Source organism: Tachyglossus aculeatus, chromosome 10 (genome assembly GCF_015852505.1).
Source record: "Tachyglossus aculeatus isolate mTacAcu1 chromosome 10, mTacAcu1.pri, whole genome shotgun sequence".
Classification (NCBI taxonomy): domain Eukaryota; kingdom Metazoa; phylum Chordata; class Mammalia; order Monotremata; family Tachyglossidae; genus Tachyglossus; species Tachyglossus aculeatus.
In genome coordinates, this window is record NC_052075.1 from 106326 (window position 1) to 122353 (window position 16028).

General features: G+C 51.0%; 1 protein-coding gene across 1 annotated transcript in view; it reads right to left on the reverse strand.

Moving 5' to 3' along the window:
• GLIS1 (GLIS family zinc finger 1) overlaps positions 1 to 16028 on the reverse strand; it is a 79306-nt gene that overhangs the window by 29056 nt on the left and 34222 nt on the right. The gene's annotated exons all lie outside the window — the stretch shown is intronic.

Consider the following 16028-nt stretch of genomic DNA (forward strand, 5'->3'; position numbering starts at 1 on the left):
CCTTTCTCCCAGGGGATTCAGCACTCCCCATGCCCCAGTCCTACCATCAGCTCCATTCTTTGAGAACCAGAGACAAAATCCCTCAGCATGAATTTGGAAACTTAGAGAGTGTTGAAAGTTGAGAAAAAGTATGAAACCAGCAGATCCACAGAACCCAAGACTAATGGGAATATTGTTCTTGACTCGGTCGGCCTGACACGCCAACTCCGATGACTATTAGGATGCTGGGGGGAAGCAGATGCTGGTTGCCCTTCTCGATATGCTCCCTCATGGTTAGGGGTTAACCTTCCTTGACTCTCCCTTTTCCATCCCTGACTCTCCCCAGTGACCCAGCACAGACCATCCAGCACCTGATTCTTCCCTCTCTGTCCCAGACTCTTCCCACTGACCCAGCACAGACCATCCAGCACCTGATTCTTCCCTCTCTGTCCCAGACTCTTCCCAGTGACCCAGCACAGACCATCCAGCACCTGATTCTTCCCTCTCTGTCCCAGACTCTCCCCAGTGACCCAGTATGTACCGTACAACAGCTCTGACTTTGCCCTCTCCATCCCTGATGCCCCCAGTGATGCAGCATGGACCTTTCTGCACTCCTGATTCTCCTCAACATCCCACCTGAACACATCACCAGTGTCCCCTATCCACCTTCCAGTGATGCCCAAACAGGCTTTCAGCAGGGTAATTGCCCCAGGTCCCTCCCCTCCCTGTGAACCCAGGCCACCCAGGTCCCTCACTCCCAAGATGACCCCCAGACAGGTTTGACAGTGGAAAGAGATGGTGCCCTCATTTCCTCTCACACACAAGCCCCTTCCAGGTGGTCTTCCCCTGGTTCAGCCTTCTTCCTTTCAGAGGAGGGTGTCACTGGCCCCAACTCCGACTCAAGCCAGAGATACGGGCCACCCTCACTCACCCCGAGGTCCAAGGTGGTCTGAGGCCAAGTCCTGAACGGCCCAGCCTGGAGGCTGGCGCTGCCACCATGCAACCAAAGGGCAGATGTGCCCACAGCCTGTGGGGCTCCAGTGTGTCAAGGGCCAGCTGCTGACTGGCCCTGCCTCAGGCCAGGAATATCCCAGGCTCTTCAGGAGAGCCCCTCCTCAAGAACATCCTCCCCCGTCCTTGATATTTCTGGAATGTCCCCACCCCTGGGGATAACTGGGGCCTCAGTGGCCCTTGGGCCCCAAGAGCTCAGGCTTCCAGAGGGCCATGTTCTTCCCCAGAGCCCTCAGGGAGAGGGCTGGGAGGGCCACTAGCCTGCAGCCTGAGGCCTGTGGGGACAGGGTGGCCACTCACCTCCAATACCCACCCAGAAATTCTGCCCTGCCCTTATCTCTGGCTTGGGAACACCAGTTCTCCTTCAACAAAACTAAGGACCTGCAAATTTTATGCAAATATAAAATATACGTGTGTATATATACACATATATACATGCATATATTATATATAATAATAATAAAACAGTATTTGCTGCCCAGATTATCTTTGTACAGAAACGCTCTGGGCATGTCACTCCCCTCCTCAAAAATCTCCAGTGGTTGCCTATCAACCTTCAAATCAAGCAAAAAGTCCTCACTCTTAGCTTCAAAGCTCTCCATCACCTCACTCCCTCCTACCTCTCACCTCCCTTCTCTCCTTCTACAGCCCAGCCTGCACACTCCGCTCCTCTGCTGCTAACCTCCTCCACTGTGCCTCATTCTCGCCTGTCCCACCGTCGACCCCTGGCCCACATCCTACCTCTGTCCTGGAATGCCCTCCCTCCACACATCCGTCAAACTAGCTCTCTCCCTCCCTTCAAAGCCCTACTGAGAGCTCACCTCCTCCAGGAGGCCTTCCCAGACTGAGCCCCCCTTTTCATCTCCTCCTCCTCCCCTCCCCATCACCCCCTGCCCTAACCCCTTCTCCTCCCCACAGGACTTGTGTATATTTGTACGTAATTATTTCTCTATTTTATTAATGATGTTAATATAGCTATAATTCTATTTATTCTGAGGGTATTGACACCTGTCTACTTGTTTTGTTTTGTTGTCTGTCTCCCCCTTCTAGACTATAAGCTCGTTGTTGGGTAGGGACCGTCTCTATATGTTGCCGATTTGTACTTCCCAAGAGCTTAGTACAGTGCTCTGCACACAGTAAGTGCTCAATAAATATGACTGACTGAATGAATGAATACTATGTGCCAAGTATTGTTCTAAGCGCTGGGGTAGATACAAGTTAATCAGATTGGACACTGTCCCTGACCCACATGGGACTCACATTCTCAATCCCCATTTTATAGCTGAGGTAACTGAGGCACAGAGAAGTTAAGTGACTTGCTCAAGGTCACACAGCATACAAATGGCAGAGCCAGGATTAGAACCCATGACCTTTGATATAGATAGATAGATGGAAAGATAGATACGTATATATCTATATAGAGAGAGAGATACACAAACACACATACTCACAAACACAGGTAGATCATACATATACAGAGAAAAGGAGACCAGAGACAGAGACCGGAGACCAGAGGTGAGAAACTGAGATCAGAGGTGGAGACCAGAGACAGAGACAGAGAACAGAGACAGAGGTATAGAAAGACACAGAAAGACAAACAGAGACTAATGAACTTATCATTGGCACATTTCAATCCTCAGTTGAAGGAACATAAACTTCTTGTCAGAATTGAAGCTGACTGTGGCCCTAGTCCCCTCTTTCTGGGCCCAGCCCCCCTGGACACAACCCCCGACTTCTGGACACAGTCCCCCTGCTTCTGGACACAGCCCCCTGCTTTGGTTTATTTCGAGGCAAAGCTGCAGCTGTTTTTCAAGGTCATAACAGTTCTTATTTCCAGATGTTTTGCCTATTCAATACATCAAATCCAGAAGGAAATCCTGGGTTTGGTAGTAAATAAAACAAGAGACGCCAAACTCATTCTCCTCCAATGGCCTGAAGTCAAGTAAACATTCATCCCCAAGTAAAAAGTGGCCACTCTAGGCTTTATGGTGGCATTTTCTGTTTCAGTGAAGCCCCGCCCTTTGTTCCTTCCACAGCAATGAAAATAGTCATGTTTGGGAGAGGCTGGGGAAAAGAGGGGGAGAGGAAGGAGTTGGGGCCAAAGAGAGGAGGGGAAAGCAGGATGGAGCAGTGGGAAAGGGAAGTGGGGGACAAGGCAGATGCCCGAAGATCAGAATCCTGCCTGCCCCCATTCTCACTGCCACCTTTCGGTGAACCATCACCTTCTGCCTCCTCCTCCCTTTCCTCAGTGCTCTACTATTTTCTCCTTCTCCTACTCAGTGCTCTACTATCTCCTCCTCTTCCTCCTCAGTGCTCTACTACCTCCTCCACCTCCTCCCCAGCAGATCTCCTGCTCTTGACCTCTATCCCCTCTGCCCTTATCTATGGCCCCTACTCTCCTCTCTCAAACACCCTTGCTCCCACCCTCTTGCACTTCCTGACCACTGTCCTCCACCTCTCCCTCTCCCTCTCCCTCTCAGATGGCTCCTTCCCCTCCTCCCTCCAGCCTTCTCTGGAGCTCTCTCCTCCCTCCACCTAGCACCCACATCTCTCTCCTCCCCTTTCTGTCCAAACTCCTTGAAAGGTTTCTACACCTGTTGCCGCCACCCTCTTCTTCAAAGTCAAGTCTAATGGGCTCCACTCATTCATTCATTCGTTTATTAAACACTTACTGTGGGCAGAGCACTATACTAAGTCCTTGGGAAAGTACAATACAACAATAAACAGTGCCATTCCCTGCCCACAAAGAGCTCACATTCTCGACCTCCTCGACCTTGACCACCTCTGGGCCAGTTCCAATCCTTTCCTCCTCTAAAATCCCTACCACTCCTCCCTCCCCCATTAGAGCTCACTGGGCCTCAATCTCATCCTTCTTGCTGCTGACCCCTCAAGCTTGTTGTGGGCAGGGAATGCACCTGTTATATTATTATATTGTACTCTCCTAAGCACTTAGTACAACGTTCTGCATACAGTAAGAGCTCATGATTAACCGACCATGTCCTCCCTCTGGCCTGAAGCTCTCTTTTTGTATATTTATAAAGCGTTTCCTGTGTCAGACGTTGTTCTAAGCGTTGAAGTAGATACAAGTTATTCAGGTCAGACAGAGTTCCTGTCCCACATGGGGCTCACAATCTAAGTAGGAAGGAAAACAGGTACTGAATCCTCATTTTACAGATGAGGAAACCAAGACACAGACAAGTGAAGGTCAAACACAACCAAGTGGCAGGGAAGGCATTAGAATCCAGGTCCCCTGACACCCAGGGCTGGGCTTTTTCCACTAGGCCTTGCTGCTTCCCTCCACTTTCATATCAGAGAGACCACGGGTCTTCCCAGCTCCACAGCCATCCTGAAAATACAACTCCTTCAAGAGGCCTTCCCTGCCTAAGCCCTCACTTCCCCAACCTATTCACTCTCCCCAATGTAGCTTCTGTGCACTTGGACCTGTACCCTTCTAAGCACTTACATTCTCTCCCCAGCTTCACAGCCCTTATACCCACAGCTTTACACTCTGCCACTTGACCCACCTGTAATTTTTTTTGGTAATGTTTGCCTCCCCCTGTGGACTATGAGTTCCTCGTAGGCAAGGATCGTATCTACCAACTATATGGTATTGTCCCCTCCCAAGCATTTAGTCTGGCACTCTGTACACAGTAAGCCCTCAAGCAATCTCACTGATTGATACAGTGTAAACTCCCTGAGGGCAGGGATGTGGGGACCTCCATCTTCTACTTTAGTGGCATGCAGCTAAGCGAGTAATACAGAGTTCTGCGGGCAGCGGGTGCATCATAACTACTGACGACGATAACGAAGGTGACAATCATGACGATAACGAAGGGAAACTACCAAAGCAGAGTAAAACTCGGTCCCAGCCCCAGGGAAGCTGCATCCAAAGGGGGACAGAGCAAATCCACAAGGTTCTGAGGCACAAAAAGAGGTGAGGGCGAAGGGCGGACCTCTCACTCCATTGGTTTGCCGAAACAGAGTGCTGGGGGCTGGCTGGCAGGGCAGAGCAGGACCAGGGCTAGGAAACTGGCATGGCAGAGCCCCGGGGGCTGGCAGAGAGGCAGGGCCGGGTCAGGGCTAGGGGACGGTGGAATAAGTGTGGGCCAGCCAGGCAGCAGGTGAGGGAGGAAGAATTCCTGCTCACCATTTACAGATAGGAAAGTTGAGCTGCAGAGTCAAGGGGGGCAAAATGAGGAGAGAGATAGGGGAGAGGGGAGAGGGGAGGGAGTTAGGAAAGAGGGACATGAAGGATGGGGAGGATCGGAGGAGGAGCAGGTCTGGGCCAGGGGGTTTGCATGGAAGAGAGGGAAACGTGGGGAGAGAGAAGAGTGGGACAGTAGCCCCATTCTCCCCCAGAGGATTGGCAGGCACCAGGGTCCACACTGCCAACAGCCTCCACGGGCTTACCCTGTTGGCCCTGTCAGCGAGTTGGGGGAGGGGCCGAGTGACTCACCCTGGCTGCATCCTCGGCTGATGATGAGGTTTCGTTCTGAATGATTTTGGTCTCGATACCATCGGTCAACGGGGACACAGCTAGCTTTCTGGCCCAAGTAGATGGCAGCCGGAGTTTCGGGAGGGTGGACACTCGCCTGCCCCTCTGCCCGCTCATCTTCTTTCCAACTTGGCAGCTCGAATTCTTTCCCTGCCTTCAGCCTCTCCATGTTTTCTGCTGCAAATCAGCAGGGAGTTTCCGGCTCCAAACCCCATAGCAGGACCTCCAAGCTCCAAACCCCGAACCTCAGACCCCAAACCCCAGCCTATGAACTGCAAACCACACACTCCCAAACCTCAGACCTCAATCCCCACACCCCAACCTACTATCCATGAACCCCAAACACTAGAGTTCAGACCTCCAAACCCCACAGCCCAACCTCTGAACTTTAAACCCCAGAAGCAGTTCCCTGATCTTTGAGGCTTGAAACCCAATTCCTAGACCCCAAACCCCATACCCACAAACTCCAGACCCCAAATGCTGTAAACCGACCTCCAAACCTCAAACTCCAAGCCCTGAATCCTGTACCGCAAACCCCAAACTCCAGACCCTAGACCCCAACCTCTGAAACCCAAACTCCAGGCTCCAAACTCCATTCCCTGATCTCTGAATCTCGAGCCCCAGGCAACAAATAATAACAATAATAACTGTGGTATTTGTTGAGCATTACTATGCGCCAGGCACTGTACTAACCTCTGGGATGCATACAAGAAAATTGGGTTGAACACAGTCCCTGTCCCACGTGGGACTAACAGCCTCAATCTCCATTTTACAGACGAGGTAACTGAGGCCCAGAAAAGTCAAGTGACTTGCTCAAGGTCACACAGTGGACAAGTGATGGAGCCAGAATTGGAACCCAGGTCCTTCTGACTCCGAGGTCCATGCTCTTCTACTAGGCCATGCTGCAAACCCTGTACTTTGGCCTCCAAAGCTCAGTCCACAAACCCCGGACCCCAAACACCATACCCTGACTTCTGAACACTGAACCCCAGACTCCAACCTCCCAACTCTGAATCCCAACCCCTGACCTCCAAGTCTTGAACCCCAAACTCCGGCTGGCTCTGTCTGGCCCCTCTTGACGGGGCTGTGACTCCTTCCATTCCTCCCTTCCTGCCTCCCTTCCTCCCTCCCTCCCTCTGGTGTTAATTGGAAACACGGTCGCTCGCTCGGCAGGACGGCATCCGCGGCTGCAGGGCCCGCTTACTTTTCACCATTTATTTCCCTTTGACCCAAACAATGTAATGGGATTAATCTAATTGCTTAAACTGTTTTTCTTTGCTTCCTTTTTGCAGCACAAATGCACCTGAGCAGGGCAGCACAGCCAGAGACAGGACTCCAGACCGGACATCCCACTCCACTGTAGACACCACCGTCCTTCAGCCCAGGGAACCCTGGCCCTGTCTTGGGGCTAGTCTGCCTGAGGTGGGGGCTCCGGTTGGCCGGTGTCTGGCTTGTCAGGAGTTCGGTCTTGGGTGGCCCATCAGCGGGTGGGAGCTGGACTCCTGGGGATCGAGATCCTTAGGAACACATGGTCCAACCCAGGCACCCAGACTGGGCTGAGCAGCACCTGGTCCAGGCAGAGCAGTGCCCAGACCAGTCAATCGTATTTATTGAGCGCTTACTGTGTGCAGAGCACTGGACTAAGCGCTTGGGAAGTACAAGTTGGCAACGTATAGAGACAGTCCCTACCCAACAGTGGGCTCACAGTCTAAAAGGGGGAGACAGAGAACAAAACCAAACATACTAACAAAATAAAATAAATAGAATAGATATGCACTAAATAAATAAATAAATAAATAAATAAATAAATAAATAAATAAATAAATAAATAAATAAATAGAGTAATAAATATGTACAAACATATATACATATATACAGACCAGGCAGAATGGTGCTCAGACCAGACTGAACAGTGTCTGGACCAGGTCGAGTGGCATCCAAACCAGGTGAAGCAGAACCCAAGGCTTGCTCTGGGAGGGGATGGGGATGGACAGAGGAACCCGGAGGCCGTGGCAAAGGCCCCTAGTGCCCACCTTGACAGCATACGCTGCCACCAACGGTCAACAACCTGCCTTTTACTGAAGGACCAGAAAAGGGAGGATGCAGGCTACGCCAACAGATGGGAGATTTCACATGTGCTCCTATGGGCTTCACCCTCTTGGGGACAGTGCTGGTGTGAGCCAGAAGAGGGTGGTGTGGGACTCAATGGAAAGAGCCCGGGCTTGGGAGTCAGAGGTCCTGGGTTCTAAACCTGGTTCTGCCACTTATCAGCTGGGTGACTTTGGGCAAGTCACTTCACTTCTCTGTGCCTCAATTACCCATCTACAAAATAGGGATTAAGACTGTGAGCCCCACGTGGGACAATCTATTTACCTTGTATCTACCCCAGTGCTTAGAACAGTGCTTGGCACACAGTAATCACTTAAATATCATTATTATCATTAACTAGTGGATTGACCTTAGGCCTGGAAGCCGGGGGCCCTGGATTCTAATCCCACCTCCACCACTTGCCTGCTGTGTGACCTTGGGCAAATCACTTAATTTCTCTGTGCCTCAATTTCTTCTTCTGCAAAATGGGGATTTAATGCATGATCTTAATAATTATGGTATTTGTTCAGCGCTTACTATTGCCAAGCAGTGTTTTAAGTGCTGCGGTGGATACAAGTCAATCAGGTTGGACACAGTCCCTGTCCCACATAGGGCTCAAACTCTTAATCTCCATTTTACAGATGAGGCAACTGAGGCCCAGAGAAGTTAAGCGACTTGCCCAACCTTACAAAGCAGGCATGGGCAGAACCAAGATTAGAACCCAGATCCTTCGGACTCCCAGACCCATGCTCTATCCACTAAGCCATGCTGCTTCTTCATTTTACTTAGTCCCTGTCCCATATGGGGATCTCAGTCTCACACACACAGTGCCACCAGCAATCACATACACTCACACACACACACACACACCCTCAGACACACACACATAGACTCATACTCTTACAACCCATACACAAGACAGCCATCCATTATGTTGCCAATTTGTACTTCCCAAGCACTTAGTACAGTGCTCTGCGCACAGTAAGCACTCAATAAATATGATTGATTGATTGATTGATCCATGCACATGCAGATCCAGAGATGCACATCATCACACACCCACATACATTCACAGAATTCTTTCTCTCTCCCATCCTTATCCCTGATAAAACAGCTTCTCTGCTTGGATTATTATTATTATTATTATTATTATTTAGAGACCCAGGTTCTAGTCTCTGCTCTGGCCCTGGCCTGTTCCAGAACTCAGTTTCCTCCTCTGCCAAATGGGCATAAAATCCCTGCCCTCCCTTCCTCCCTCTTTCCCTCGTTTCCTCCCTCTATGCCTCTTTACCTCCCTCTCTCTGTGGGAGGACAGGGACCATGTTTGAGCTGATTCTCTTCTGTCGACCCCAGCACTGAACACAGCACTTGAAGAGAATAAGAGCTGAATCGATCCCATAACAAACCAACCAAAATGCGTTATAGGAATTCCTACTAGCAAACCCATTTCAGCTCCTCCCCCTGCCCCTCTCCCCTTCCCCCAGTTTCGCCCCAGACTCCCTTACTCCCACACTGAACTAGATCTCAGAACGACAGACCCCTTCTCAAACCCACTGGGCCTGGGTCGGGCGTGGGCTGGGGTCAGGGTCCCAGCATCGGGACAAGCATGGAGGCCAAGACTTGTCCATTCAAGACAGCGTACAGAAAGAAAAAATGTAACAGCAAAAAAAATCACGGCTGATTAACGGAGAGAGGCTTCTTGAAAGCCCCCAAACCCCACATGTGTGGCACGTTACGAAAGAAGATGAAAATAAAGGAAAAAATATCCAGGGAACCGTGAAGTCCCAAAACATCTGGAGTTTTATAGGAACAAGCAGGAAAAAATCAAAACATAATTGAAAAAAGTCCACTGCAATACATTACTGTACAATAAAGCTTAATAGAATTGAAAGGATGGGAGATGAAAGGGAAGAGAGGAGAAAAGAAATAAAAGGAGCTAGGAAAAGGATTCTTCTTTTTAAAGATTCCATTTGGGGCTTGGTTCAACCCTAAAGCTCCGCTCGTGTAAATGATGAACTGGAGCTGGTCTTCAGGGACTGGAGGGGAAAGGAAAAGACACCCCAACCCCCGGCCCCGACCCCCAGCCCCAATCCCTGGCCTCAGTCCCCGGCCAAAACCCCCAAAAGTACATCATAATCAATCAATCAGTGGTATTTATCAAGTGCTTACTACGTGCAGAGCACTGTACTAAGTGCTTGGAAGCATACAATATATCAGAATTAGCAGACACATTCCCTGCCCATACCACTGATCGGTTGATCGATAAGGTCACTGTGGATAGAGAACAAGTCTAACAACTCTGGTCCTCTCCCAAGGGCTTAGTACAGTGCTCTGCACAGAATAAGGGTTCAGTCAATACCACTTATTAATTGATTGTGTTTGAGTGTCTGTGCCTGTTATGGGTGGTGTAGATGTGTTCCATTTGTGTGTGTGCACATGTGGCTACATGAACAGTTGCTCTTCTCCGAAGACATGGGTTCGGGGACCCAGCTCTTAAGGATTTCAAGCTCTAGAGAGGCTGAGTGCAGGGAAATAATCCTCAATCCAGTCCCCCCCTGGTAGAAGCGAATTGCCCTGCAGGGTCCCCCCAGGGAGCAGGGGCAGGTGAGGCAAGAAGAAGGAAGGAGGGCAAGAAAAGAGAGAGTGGTGAACTGCCCTGCTTACAGCTTAGGCCTAACTCTCGTTTCTCAACAAACAACTCATCGGAGGGCAAAACTTATTGAATTACGATGGCCTGGCGGCTTGTTCTGGGTCAGTTTTTGTTAAAATATTTTAACTTACTTTTCAACAATTATCTGGATGGCAGAGACTAATGCAATCTTGTTGTCTCTCTTTTTCCAAGACCTTTTTTTTTTTTCCATCTTCCCCCTCTACCAACTTTCACTGGCCAACCAGCCAGAAGTCAACCCCTCGGGACAAGGCTTGGGCGAAGACCCCACGGCCCCACCCTCTGAGGGAGGGCTGATTGCTGGCCCTGTCCCGAATTCCTACCCAGAGCTCCCGCCCCAAGCTCCCACCCCTAGGCTGACCGCCACCCGGCATCCCCCATGTGACCTTGAGAGCGGCCCTGCCAGGGCCACGCCAGCCCAAGTTCCGGACAGTCATGGGAAAGGTCACGGGTCTACAGGCCAGGGCTCTGGGAGGCCTGGTTCCACCCCACTTGTTCCCCACCTTCCAGCCCCCCCCCCCCCACCACCACCATCCTGTGACAGTCACCCGGAGAGCGGGGGAGAGTGGGGTGCAGCTGGAGAGAGAAAGACAGGGTCAAAGCATCTCTGAGGCCCTACCAGCAGCCCCTCTCTGGCTCCCCAACTGCCTCCTGGGAGCCCAGTGGTGTCGTGAGAACAAGGCACGGGTGTGGTATGGACATGACATGGGAAATGGAGCAGTTGTGGTGTGGACATGGGTGAACATGGGGTGGACGAGGTGAAGACACGGCATGGAGATGGCGCAGATGTGGCACAGACCCAGCACGGACATGGTATGAATACAGTGAGAACACAGAGCAGACATGGCCAGGACATGGAAAGGACAGGGCATGGACACAGAGAGGACAGGGTGTGGACAGGGTTGCAAATCTGCATTTTTGCAGGCAGCACGACAAGGTTGAGCAGGCCCATTCCGAACATAATCTGTCTTCCCCGAGTGGCTCCATTTACATTCCGCCACCGTCGGTCACCATGAGGGGCTCTGTCCTGGCGGGTGGGGGGAACACTGTCCTAATTCATTTCTGGGCAAAGAAAAGCCTCTTGTCCTCCAACAGCCAGGCCCATTTTGGAAAAACATCCCATTAAAAAAATTAAGGTGAAGTTCAGTGCTTTTCAAAACCAACCAAGTTTCCCAAGTTGTTTGAGTTTCCCCAAATCATGATTTATCGCTCACTCAATCGAGACTGCTTACAAAAGTCAGGCAATAATGAGGGAAATTAGAGCTGCCCTCCACAGCCTTCAGTCCTGCACACCCATGACCCGTTTAGATACGCCAACAAATTATCTGCCCCTGTCCCAACCAGCCGGCCCCCGGGAGAAGGCGCCCTGGTTCTGTTCGGTGGGGATGGGGCCCTGTGGGGCTCCCCCTGCCTCCTTTCATGGGTTCATCTTGGGGCAGGAATGCATGATGACCCCGGCCTCTCCGTCAGGACCACCTTTGTTGACTGAGCACCCACTGGGTGCATGGGCCTGGGCTGGACACCTCCTGTGGGCTCAGTGTTGTACCAGGTGCACATACTCTGAGCGTTACTGTGCCAGGTGACTTCTGCTTGCAGAGCACTGTACTGGGCACCTACTCCATGAAGAACACTGTACTGGGTACCTCTTGTCTGCAGAGTGCTGTACTGGGCATCTCCTGTTTGTGCAGCATTGTACTAGGTATCTCGTATGCGCAGAGCATTGGACTGGGCACCTCCTGGGTGCAGAGCACTGGACTGGCACCTCAACTGGATGCCTCCAGCAGGCAGAAAGCTGGCCTGGGAATTTCCTGTGGGCAGAGCACTGGGCTGGATGCCACCCATTTGCAGAGCACTGGACTGGGAATTTCCTGTTTGCTGAGCACTGGACTAGTTACCTATTGTGTGCAGAGCACTGGACTGGGCACCTACTGTGGGCCAAGTGAGCACCGTTTCACTGGATTGTAAATTCTCTATGGGTGGGAAATGTGTCTTTTGTTTTCCATTGTACTTAGACAAGTGTTTAGAACAGTGTGTTGTATTCAGCTAGCATTCAGAAAATACTACTACAAATACTCCTGGGTGTTTACAGTGTGCGGAGCACTGTATTGGCTGCCCACTGGGTGCACAGCTCTGAACTGAGCTCTACCTGTGATTAGGGCACTGTGTTGCACTCCAGGGTGTAGAAGTGTTTCCTTCAGCTTGTAGAAGCTAAGGAACAATCCTGAGCTGCCCTCACTTATCCTTGCTCTCATCCAGGAACTCTATGATTCTGAACACTTCAATCATGTCCCCTCCCCACCTGCTTTTTTCAGACTCAATCAATCAATTGTATTGCGCACTTATTGTGTGCAGAGCACTGTATTATTATTATTACAATAATTTGTTGAGTTCTTACTATGTGCCAGGCACTGGTCTAAGCATTGGGATAGAAACAAGGTAATCAGGTTGTCCCATGTGGGGCTGTCTCAATCCTCCATTTTACAGATGAGGTAAATGAGGCACAGAGAAGTTGTGACTTGCCCAAAGTCACACAGCAGATATGGCAGACCCAGGATTAGAACCACAACCTCTGACTCCCAAGCCCATGCTCTTGCCACTAGGCCATGCTGTGAGTAATAATAATAATAATAATAATAATTGTCATATTTGTAAGTGCTTATTGTGTGCCAGGCCCTGTACTAACCGCAAGGATGGGTACAAGCAAAATGGGTTGGACAGAGTCCCTTTCCTGCGGGGGGCTCAAAGTCTCAAACTCCATTTGCCAGATGAGGTAACTGAGACACAGAGAATTGAAGTTACTTGACCAAGGTCACACAGCATACAAGTGGTGGAGCTGGGATAAGAGCCCATGACCTTCTCAGAAGATACATTCCCTGCCCACAAGGAGCTTACCGTCTAGAATGGGAGAGAGACATTATAATAAATGACAGATATGGACATAAGGGCTGCGGGGCTGAGCGTGGGGTAAATAAAGGGTGCAAGGAAAATGCAGAAAGGAGGGGGAGTATGGGAAATGAGGGCTAAGTCAAGAAAGGCCTCTTGAAGGATTTGTGATTTTAATAAGGTTTTGGAGAGATGCCGGTTCTCTCCAAAGCTTCATTAAAATCTTATTTATGAAGAGTCCTAATCTCTTTAGTAAATCTTCATAAAGAAGCTTCTTCAAGCCGGGATCATCATCGTGACTGTTCTCTCCCGGTCTCTTCTGGCTCCAGCCTGACTTCTTCCAGCTTCCTCTGGCTCCAGCCTGCCTTCTTCCAGCCTCCCCCGGGGTCTGCCCTTCCCTCTCCTGGCCTCTTCCGGCTCCAACCTGCCCTCTCCCAGTCTCCCCCACCTCCAGTTTCGGCCTGCCCACTCCCAGCCTCCTCTGGCTCTGCCTTGCCCTCTCCAAGCCTCCTCCTCCAGCTCCAACCAGCCCTCTCCCAGCCTCCCCTGTCTCCATCCTGCCCTCTCCCAGCTCCCCCATCTCTGTCCTGCCTCTCCCAGCCTCCCCTGGGTCTGCCTTGCCCTCTCCCAGCCTCCTCCAACTCCAGCCTGCCCTCTCCGAGACTCCTCTGGCTCCAACCTGCCCTCTTCCAGTCTCTTCCAACTCTGTCCTGCCTTCTCCCAGCCTCTTCTGGCTCTGCTCTGCCCTCTCCCAGCCTCTTTGGGCTCCAACCTGCCCTCTTCCAGCCTCCTTAGGCTCCATCCTGCCCTTTCATGCCTAAACACTTGGGGAGTGTGCAAGAAAATGGGGAGGGCAAGTGGACAGACTGAAGACTGGGGATGGGTCAAAAAAGGGAAGAGAAGCTAGGAACTGTAAACACACCTAGGGAAGGGACAAACATCAGAGCACCCAAACTTCAGTTTGTTGACCTGGAGCCCCACAGTGACAGGGGCTGGGTCTGAACCAGTTATCTCATTCCTGCACTAGCACTCAGCACAGTGCTGGGCCCAGAACACATGCTTAGTCAATATTATTATTATTATTATTATTATTATTATTATTATTATTACGGCATTTGTTAAGTATTTACTATGTGCCAAGCACTGTTCTAAGCACTGAGGTAGATACAAGGTAATCAGCGTTGTCCCACGTGGGGCTCACAGTCTTAATCCCCATTTTACAGATGAAGGAACTGAGGCACAGAGAAGTGAAGTGACTTGGCCAAGGTCAAACAGCTGATACGTGGTGGAGTAGAGATTAGAACCCATGACCTCTGACTCGCAAGCCCGGGCTCCTTCCACTAAGCCACGCTGCTTCTCAGTACCACCTAGGCACAGAGACATCCACCCATATGCATGTGCAAATTTCACCCTACTCTCTGATCCAGGGAGCTGCTCAAGGTCAGAGCAACCCCCCAACTTCCCTAAGCCCTCCTTTCCTCTTCTCCCACTCCCTCTGAGTCGCTATGACTTGCTCCTTTTATTCATCTCCCCTCTCAGTCCCACAGCACTTCCATACATATCTGTAATTTATTTACTTATATTAATGTCTGTCTCCCACTCTAGACTGTAAGCTCTTTGTGGGCAGGGAATGTGTCAGTTATATTGTTGTGTTGTACTCTCCCAAACACTTAATACAATGCTCTGCATGCAGTAAGCACTCAATAAATATGACTGACTGACTAACTGACTGACTGACTGACAGACACCTGGACCTGTCAAAGTGACCCCCTCCTCTGCCAGGAGATTGGAACAGAGTCAACCTTCCCAACTGCTGGAATGCTGAGAAGTCAGGATAGGGGACCGAATGGTCTGCTCCCTCCTTGGATCGCCCATCTGTCCTGTTTGCCCTTCAGCTTCCACTCTTGTGTTTTTAAATACTGCTGTTGTCAGTAATGTCTTTACCTCAGCAGGACATCTGCCCTCCCTGAACCAGGCAGTGGGTCTTTTGCAGGATGGGACCCGGCTCTGATCCGCGAAACTTGTATCCAACCCAGTGTTCAGCATGGTGTCAGGCCCAGGGTAAATGCTGAATCAGTACCCTGACCGACAGGCTGTCAACTACAGGGCTCTGGGAAAGCCCATCTCCAGCCAGAAATGGAACTGGCCCGCCCATCCCTCTGCTGCTGAGGAGTGATGATGGAACAGTTTAGTCAAACTGCATGGGTCATGATCTCTCAAGACATATTGTCTGTGTGAGAGCCCATTGTATAAAAACATATCTGCATGTGCCAGCCCAGTTGCAACAACCAGCCCCCAAAACCTACCAGGGCCAATCAGAGTTGGGGAAAAGGGTTGGAATATTTCAAACTACAAACCTAAGATCAATGCACTGTAGATGAACAGTGGAGAGTAGAGAGAGCAGATACCCCCCATGCTGGGGCAGTAGAAGGTGCCGAGGTGGGCCGGGGATGGAGGGTTCAGGGCAGCAGATTCCTCTGCCCCAGAGTCGTGGTGGGAGAGAGAGGGGAGACACCCTCATCCCAGGGCCGTGAAGGGTAGAAGAGGACAGATACCCCCACTCCGGGACCGAGGCAGGGAGGAGAGGGCAGATACCCCTATCCTGGGGCCACTGAGGGAGGCCTGACCTCTCTCGGCTTCCTGGCAGATACGGGGAGTCGGAGCAGTCGATCTCAGGTGACTGAGAGAAACAGTGCCTCTGTCTGTCAGCCTGAAGAGGATCTTAAAGCCAGAGAGCTCAGAAATCTCACCTGGTTGAGGTGGTTTCTCCCTCTTCCGACCAGGGGCTGGTCCTTGCCCTCCTACCCCTCCAGTGCCCCAACAGAGCTCAGAGCCACCCAGCACCCACCCCAAGCTTATGAGAGGCCTGTACCTGTGGCGGGTGACATCTGTAGAAGGGGCACC